Genomic DNA, 8,226 nt, shown 5'->3' with positions numbered 1-8,226 from the left:
GTTGCCAAGAGTAATCAGCAGTGAAAAGATAAAGCCATCAGTATTTGAATTTAAATGTTAAAATAATAATAAATCTTACGGTCTCCCTAAGGTTAGTTTATAATAAAAATAACTTCTTGATCCTGGAAAACTTATCTGGTTTCTTTCTTCCTTTCATTCCCCACTTAATGACTGAAGTTACTATTTCCATGGTGGTCTCCAAACCACACTCGGTTTCTCTGCAGATTGGCGTGTCACCTCCAACAATTTCACCAGCTGCTTTTTCCTCTCAGGGGAATATGATGAAAATATCAATCCCGTTTCTGGACTAAATCTAGCACGAAAGTTCTATAAATCAATGTCCACACAGCATTTTAGTTGCTCTGAACTGTGCAACGTGTCCTCTTTTACTTGATACGCCGCCGCAAGACCGTTAGGTTCTAACAAAGCACATACAAAGTGTTTACCTCTCGGCCCCTCTCCTGCTTCCTGATTTCTCAAACCTGAAAATGGGAAATCGCAAAACCCAAATCCAAAGCGGAGGCTTCCAAATGAGACAAGCTGAGCTGGAGGAAAACACGGGGGCTCTAAGTCATGCTCCCTTGGCTGCCCTGCTGTCTGGCAGGAGCGGCCCTGGCAAAAGTGCCTGTAGACGGAGGTCTGCTCGGCTCGGGAAGCCCAGACAGCGTTCTCCTGGTAGTGCTAATTCGGCCGTTTGTCCTGCTCACTGGAAACCATCCAGAACCGCAAAGCCATCCCTCGGCAAGGCTTTACTGAAACCGCCTCTGGGCCCAGCATTGGGCTAAATCCTTGCTCCGGAGGAGCTTACAATCTAATTACTGTAATTAGAGATCAATTGAGATTAAACTGTGTGACACTAAGTCGGAGTTTGGAGAAAACGATCATTGTGGGCTGGAGTAGTTGGAAAAGATTTCATGGAGAATGCAGGACTTTGAAGGGAAGAGTAGAATAAGGCTCGGGGCTTACGAAGTTGATAAAGTGTGCTTAGGATAAAAGAACGCGGTGCGGTGTAGTGGGTTTACCTGATGAGTAGATCCTTCAAAGCAGTGAGCTGCGTTCCCCTTGGCTTCCTGCCGGCAGAGCTTCTCACTAAGAAGGTGGGATTTCTCTCAGGTCAAGAAGAAATTTAATCTTCCCTGAAAATTGTTTAGCATTTGAATCAGGACGGTGACATTGCCCATATAAAAACCCAGCTGACATCCTTAACTTATTTAGCCCTCCAATATAGAAATGTCATTGAGAGAAATGACTTTCTATCAATGCCAGTACAGGCTAGATTAAAAGCTAAAAAAAAGAAAAAGGAAAAGGAAAAGAAAAGCTGAAAGCACTCTCATGTGGAGTCAGGATGACTGGTGGAGTGATAGGCCTTTTCCAAAGGGCACTCGCAGCCGAGAAAGAGCATTGGCAATACCTTCTGGGATTAGGATTACAACAAGCAATAGAATTCTGTTCCGTTAAATCTAAAAAAGGCATTCTGTAGGTTTCAGTCCAAGAAGTTAATAAAACTAGGAATACTTTGCTTTATCATTTTCCCTTAATTATGAACTTGGCATTCATCTGCATAGTTTAACTGAACAAAAGTGTCCCCGGAGGAACAACCGGGTTTGTCTGTCTCTCCCCAAGATGAACGACAGGACAGATGGACAGGGGTGCAAGCATCTTTCAATATGGCAAGCCCGATTATCCCAAAGTAAAAACTGTCAAGGCCCATTTTCTGCCTCGTGTTTAAATTGCTGACTGTGGCAACTAATGTAGTGGGTTAATTCTGAAATCTTAACTGTAATTATGATGTAAAACTCAAATGTGCCTTTATTTCAGTTTCTCCTTTTTGGGAAGATTTTTTTGTTTTTAATGGAAGAGGAACAACCTTATATCATTCTAAGTATCATTTGCAGATCAGGTTTTCCATAAAGGGGAGAGAGGTCTTGCTTAAACCAGTCTTATTTGTTTGGTTTTTTGTTTGTTTAGAGTGCGTGTGCGCGTGAGCAGAAAAGGGGCAGAGAGAGAGGGAGAATCTCAAGCAGACTTTACGCTGTTAGCACAGAGCCTGACATGGGGCTTGATCTCATGAACTGTGAGATCATGACCTGAGCCAAAACCAAGAGTCCAATGCTTAACCACCCAGGCACCCCTAAACCAATGTTTCTGAATTGTTTGTCTATACTTCAGCCTAGGAACGAACAGCAAAGTAGGCTGTGGTAGGAACGAAGGTGGGCTCTGGAAGATCAGTCAGAGAAAGTGCGTTACCCAGTCCACTGTGCTCCATTTAGAGACGCTAACCTAAGTCTGGAATCTACCCCTCACTCCCCCAGTTCTCAATTGTTTATGATCCATCAGAACTTCCCAGTTATGTGGATATGAGCAGTCTCGAAGAGGCTGCTTCTCAGCTACCGCCCTCTGGGAATTGTGTTTGTTATGCTGACCACAAGCCGAGGACACTTCCAGGGCGGTCACTCCAGGGCTTTGCGGCAAACATACATGATGAATTGTGTGCATGTGCAGACACACACCCATGGGCGTTCCCAAGATCATGCACAATTCCCTGAATGCTGGCTTTAACCACACCCCTTGTCCAAAACAAGAAAGCATGGCAGAATATTCGAAGAGAGAGAAAGTAACAGGGAAAGACTTGAATCTGCACTAAGGTATGCTTTGAACAAAAATAAATAATTCATAGATGGCAGCAATTTTTTTAAGAAAAAAATGAATTAAAACATTCTCACAGAGTTGCAACATTGTGCTGACAAGTGCTGCCTTTGACCTTAAGCCGCCTAGGACACCCAGCATCAGTGTCACATAAATCAACTGCAACTGGTCAGTCTTGAGAGCTACCCTGACTGGTGGCCACCAAGTAGGGCAGGTACTCTCGTGCTGTCCTTTCTAGATAGAGAAGCGACCAACACCTAGGACTGTATGGTATGATGATTAAGAGCACACATTCCGGGGACAGCCTGTCAGAATTAAAATCCTGGCTTCGAATTTCCTGCTCTTCACTGAGATTATTCACAAATATTCCAATTCTCCTCCTCCTGAGGTAGCTGGGAGATTATATCTCCTGACACCGTGACATTAGGCATGGCTATGTGACTTAGGTGAGCAGAAATGACATATCACTTCTAGGCAAAAGCCAGGAAGACTCCTTACTCAAGAGTGGTCCCTGGTCCCGCAGTATAGGAATCACCTGGGGGCTGGGGCGCCTGGGTGGCTCAGTCGTTGGGTGGCCAACTTCGGCTCAGGTCATGATCTCACGGTTTGTGGGTTCGAGCCCCATGTCAAGCTCTGTGCTGACAGCTAGCTCAGAGCCTGGAGCCTGTCTTCAGATTCTGTGTCTCCCGCTCTCTCTGACCTTTCCCCTTCTCACGCTGTCTCTCTCTCTCAGAAATAAATTTTTTTAAAAAAGGAATCACCTGGGGGCTTGCTAGAAAATGCCAGCCCAGACCTCCTGAATTATAATGGGCATTTGACAAGTTCCTTGGGTCATTCATATGCGCATTCAAGTTGGCAGCCCTGAAGCCCTGACTGAAGAAAGAGCAATATTCACCATCTTCTCTTCTCCCCACCACAGTGACTGAGGCCGTTCAATCCCTTTCCATGTGGTGCAGTATAACCTAGACTAGACCTCTGGCCTGACTGGACACAGACAAGTGAAGCATAAAAGAATTAAAACTTTGTTCTAAGGCACTAAAACCCTGAGGGCTATTACTTTGGCATAACCTAGCCCATTCCAACTGACACCATCACTTAGTACTCTGTGACCTTGGGCAAGTTACATAATCTCCCTGTGCCTCAGTTTCCTTGATGTAAAGCAGAGACAATAATAGGACTGACTCATAGGGTTGTTAACAAGGATTAATAAGGGAACATGTGAATAGAGCCTGGCAAGTTCTAAGTGAATATTAGCTTCTATTATTGACAGACTCTGTCCCCACAGCTCAAGTCTGGCCTAGTGATGTAATTCCAGGCTCCTTACCTCAGTGAATATAGTATCAGGACCTTTGTTGCTGGCAATGCTCCACCCCAAAACACACATACTCCAGGAACACGTGTGAAATCACACATCAAAATGAAAGGAAAAATTACCCCCTCCTCAGAGAAAAGTAGATCATACTCGTGACAACTCAGCCCAAGCATCCCTTCCCTGTTTCTTCGCGTGATTGTCATCTTCTATTCTAACACTGCGTATGCTGCCCCTCACCCTCCCACCTACCCCCCAAACCCCACCAGCCTCTCCGGCACAGCCTCTCGTCCTTCTCCAGGTCTTCAAAAATTGCTTTCCCATGCAACGTAGACTTTACACATAGTATTTGTTTATTACACGAAAGGCTTTGTCCTGAACTCAGTGCTGAGTAAAAAACCAAAATTCCTAATAAATGTTTATTTTTTTGTCTTTTCTTCAAACTCAGTGTATGTAATTCTAGTATCAAAGGGCTACCAAACCTGTTACAGAGAAAACTGGGGAAGACACAGTGATGGGGATGGTATGAAGATAGTTTCTGTTTGAGTCTTGTTTTTTTAAAAGGATCCAGGGGGCACCTGGGTGGCTCAGTCGGTTAAACGCCTGACTTTGGCTCAGGTCATGATCTCACGATTCGTGAGTTTGAGCCCCACGTTGGGCTCTGTGCTGACAGTTAGCTCAGAGCCTGGAGCCTGTTTCAGATTCTGTGTCTCTCTCTCTCTCTCTGACCCTCCCCTACTCATGCTTTGAGCTCTCTCTCTCTCTCAGAAATAAATAAAACATTAAAAAAAAATTTTTTTTTTTAAGGGTCCAGGGCGCCTGGGTGGCTCAGTTGGTTAAGCATGCAACTCTTGGTTTCAGCTCAGGTCACACTCTCACAGTTTGTGAATTCACGCCCCACGCTGGGCTCTGTGCTGACAGCACGGGGTCTGCTTGAAAGTCTCTCTCTCTGCCCTCTTGTCCTGCTTGAGCTCTCTTTCTCTCAAAACTAAATACTTAAAAGTGTACAATAGATTTCTGTCATTAGAGTAACTTCTTACAGATGATAAGTACTTGGTAATATTTTTAATATGACAATCATAAATAAAATATTTATTATTACCCCACAAAATTGATAAGTTGTCTTTCCTCCTTGCCACTCTCTTAAAGTATATGTAAGGAAACAAAATATTCTATGTCCGGGGAACCTGGGTGGCTCAGTCAGTTAAGGGTTGGACTTTGGCTCAGTTCATGATCTCACAGTTCATGAGTTCCAGCCCCACGTTGGACTCCATCCACACTGATAGTGTGGAACCACCTTGGGATTCTCTCCTTCTCTGCCCCTGTACCACTTGCACTTTCTCTAACTAAAAATAAATAAACTAAAATACACACACAAACATAAAATATTCTAAGTCAGAATAATTTTAGGGTCTTGGATTTCTCTTTCTTGTTTACAAACTGACTTTTTCAAAAAATCATGGTACTAACCTTCTTACAGCATACCTAAAATAAACTTAAAATGGATGAAAGACCTAAATGTAAGACAAGAAGCCATCCAAATCCTCAAGGAGAAAGCAGGCAAAAATCTCTTTGACCTTGGCCACAGCAACTTCTTACTCAACATTCTCCAAAGGCAAGGGAAATAAAAACAAAAATGAACTATTGGGACCTCATCAAAATAAAAAGCTTCTGCACAGCAAAGGAAACAGTCAGCAAAACTAAAAGGCAGCTCACAGAATGGGAGAAGATATTTGCAAGTGACAAATCAGATAAAGGATTAGTATCCAAAATCTATAAAGAATTTATCAATCCTCACACCCAAAAAACAAATAATCCAGTGAAGAAACTAGCAAAAGACATGAATAGACACTTCTCCAAAGACATCAGATGGCCAACTGACACATGAAATAATGTTCAACGTCACTCATCATCAGGGACATACAAATCAAAACCACAATGAGATGCCACCTCACACCTGTCAGAATGGCTAACATCAACAACTCAGGCAACAACAGATGTTGGTGAGGATGTGGAGGAAGAGGATCTCTTTTGCACTGCAGGTAGGAATGTAAACTGGTGCAGCCACTCTGGAAAACAGTATGGAGCTTCCTCAAAAAATTAACAATAGAACTACCTTACAACCCAGGAATTGCACTATTGGTATTTATCCAAGGGATACAAGTATGCTGTTTCAAAGGGACACATGACCCCAAGGTTTATAGCAGCACTATCGACAATAGCCAAAGTGTACGGAAAGAGCCCAAATGTCCATCGACAGATGAATGGATAAAGAAGATGTACTGTATATATATATATATATATATATATATACACACACACACACAATGGAGTATTACTTGGCAATCAAAAAGAATGAAATCTGCCATTTGCAAGATGCAACCAGAAGGTATTATGCTAAGCAAAATTAGTCAGAAAAAGACAAATATCATATGACTTCCCTCATACAAAGACTTTAGGATACAACACAGATGAACGTAAGAGAAGGGAAACAAAAATAATATAAAAACAGGGAGGAGGATGAAACATAAAAGACTATTAAATATGGAGAACAAACAGAGGGTTACTGGAGGGGTTGTGTGGGGGGGATGTGGGCTAAATGGGTAGGGGTATTAAGGAATCTACTCCTGAAATCATTGTTGCACTATATGCTAACTAACTTGGATGCAAATTAAAAAATAAATAAATTATTTTTAAAAATCGTGGTACTAAAGCAATTAACGACCACTGCACAATGAGCCACATTATTCTGTTCCAGAGTCAGAGAACTTCAATAAGCACCTTACAGACGGAACCTCAATGTTTTATATTCTCTAGACCAGGGGTTAGCAAACATTTTCCTAAATAGCCAGACATGTTTAAATGCTTTAGGTTTTGGGAGCCATAAGTGTCTGTCACCACTACTCAACTCTGCTGATGTAGCACAGAGGCTGCTCCAAACAACACGTAAACAAATGGGCATGGCTACGTTCCAATAAAACTTAATGTGTGAACACTGAAATTTGAATTGCATACAATGTTCAGAGGTCACTACACTCTTCTTTTGATGTTTTCCCCCCTACCATTTTCAAAACATAAAACCATTTTTAACGTGTTAGTGGTACCAAAAGAGGCAGCAGGCTGGGTTTGGCCCACAGGCCACATTTTGCTGACTCCTGTTCTAGACTCATAAATTCATGCTTCTTCAACCATACAACAAATCCCCCTAATAATCATCAACACATAGTGTTTAGCTCAATATTCACTTAAAAATAAGGTGTGAAATAATCCCATGAGCCTGTTTTTATTAGCTCAACTTGAAAAAACGTAAGATCCTAAAGATGTCAAACTTTCACCAGAACTTAATGCCAGTCTTACCCATAAAAATAACATCACCCATCACCCCTTTCTTCACCACACACAATTAACAATTTACGGAATAAGAAAATAGTTGTCAGTTGTCTTCATAGATGAAGTCAGTGTAGTCTCATTCCTTTGCCAAAAGGCAGAGAAACCAGTTCTTGATGCCTCTTCTTCCCAAGGCTACTCAAGGCCAGTTGATCCGGGATGACAGAGGACAAGCTTTGGCTTCAGTGTGGATTTTTAACCAGGAACTTTACTACTTTAAATTTTTTTTTAATGATTTTTTTTAAAAGCATTGGTTTTTGCTATTTTTACTGACACCCATTTTAAAAGCAGCAGTGCTTAAAACATTTTAAGTCTAGATGTCTCTATGGAAACCCAAGAGAATTCTGCTTTTATGGCCAATGACGACCTGCCTAGATTATATACCCTACTGGATCACTACGGGTCATCCTTGAGACCAGAAACATCTCAGACCTATTTTTCCAAAACTCTCTCCCATATCAGATATAAATAAATTGATGTATAAGTATTAGTTTTGTTGAGATGAGGAGAGAAAGAACTTATTTGAGGCTCTTTTTAATTTTTAGAAAGACATCCTCATTTAAAATATTCTTGGGGTGCCTGGCTGGCTGAGTTAGAGCATGTGACTCTTGATCTTGGAGTCATGAGTTCAAGCCCCATGTTGGGTATAGAGATTACTTTAAATAAATAAATAAATAAATAAATAAATAATAGATACACAGATAAAACTTTAAAAAATAATAAAACATTTTTATTACAAAAAGAATTTTGTGGATTTCAGCAGACTTAATAAAAAAGAAAGATTGCAATCAAATAACCTAACAGTTGCTCTGAAATTTAGATCACTGATTTCATCCCCTCCTTTCCACTAATGTCAAATACATTTTCTTTTAAAAATTTAAGTT

The sequence above is a fragment of the Hyaena hyaena genome, unplaced genomic scaffold, assembly GCF_003009895.1.
Source record: "Hyaena hyaena isolate Hyena2069 unplaced genomic scaffold, ASM300989v1 scaffold_52, whole genome shotgun sequence".
In the NCBI taxonomy this organism is placed as follows: Eukaryota; Metazoa; Chordata; class Mammalia; order Carnivora; family Hyaenidae; genus Hyaena; species Hyaena hyaena.
This window is presented reverse-complemented; position numbering follows the sequence as displayed.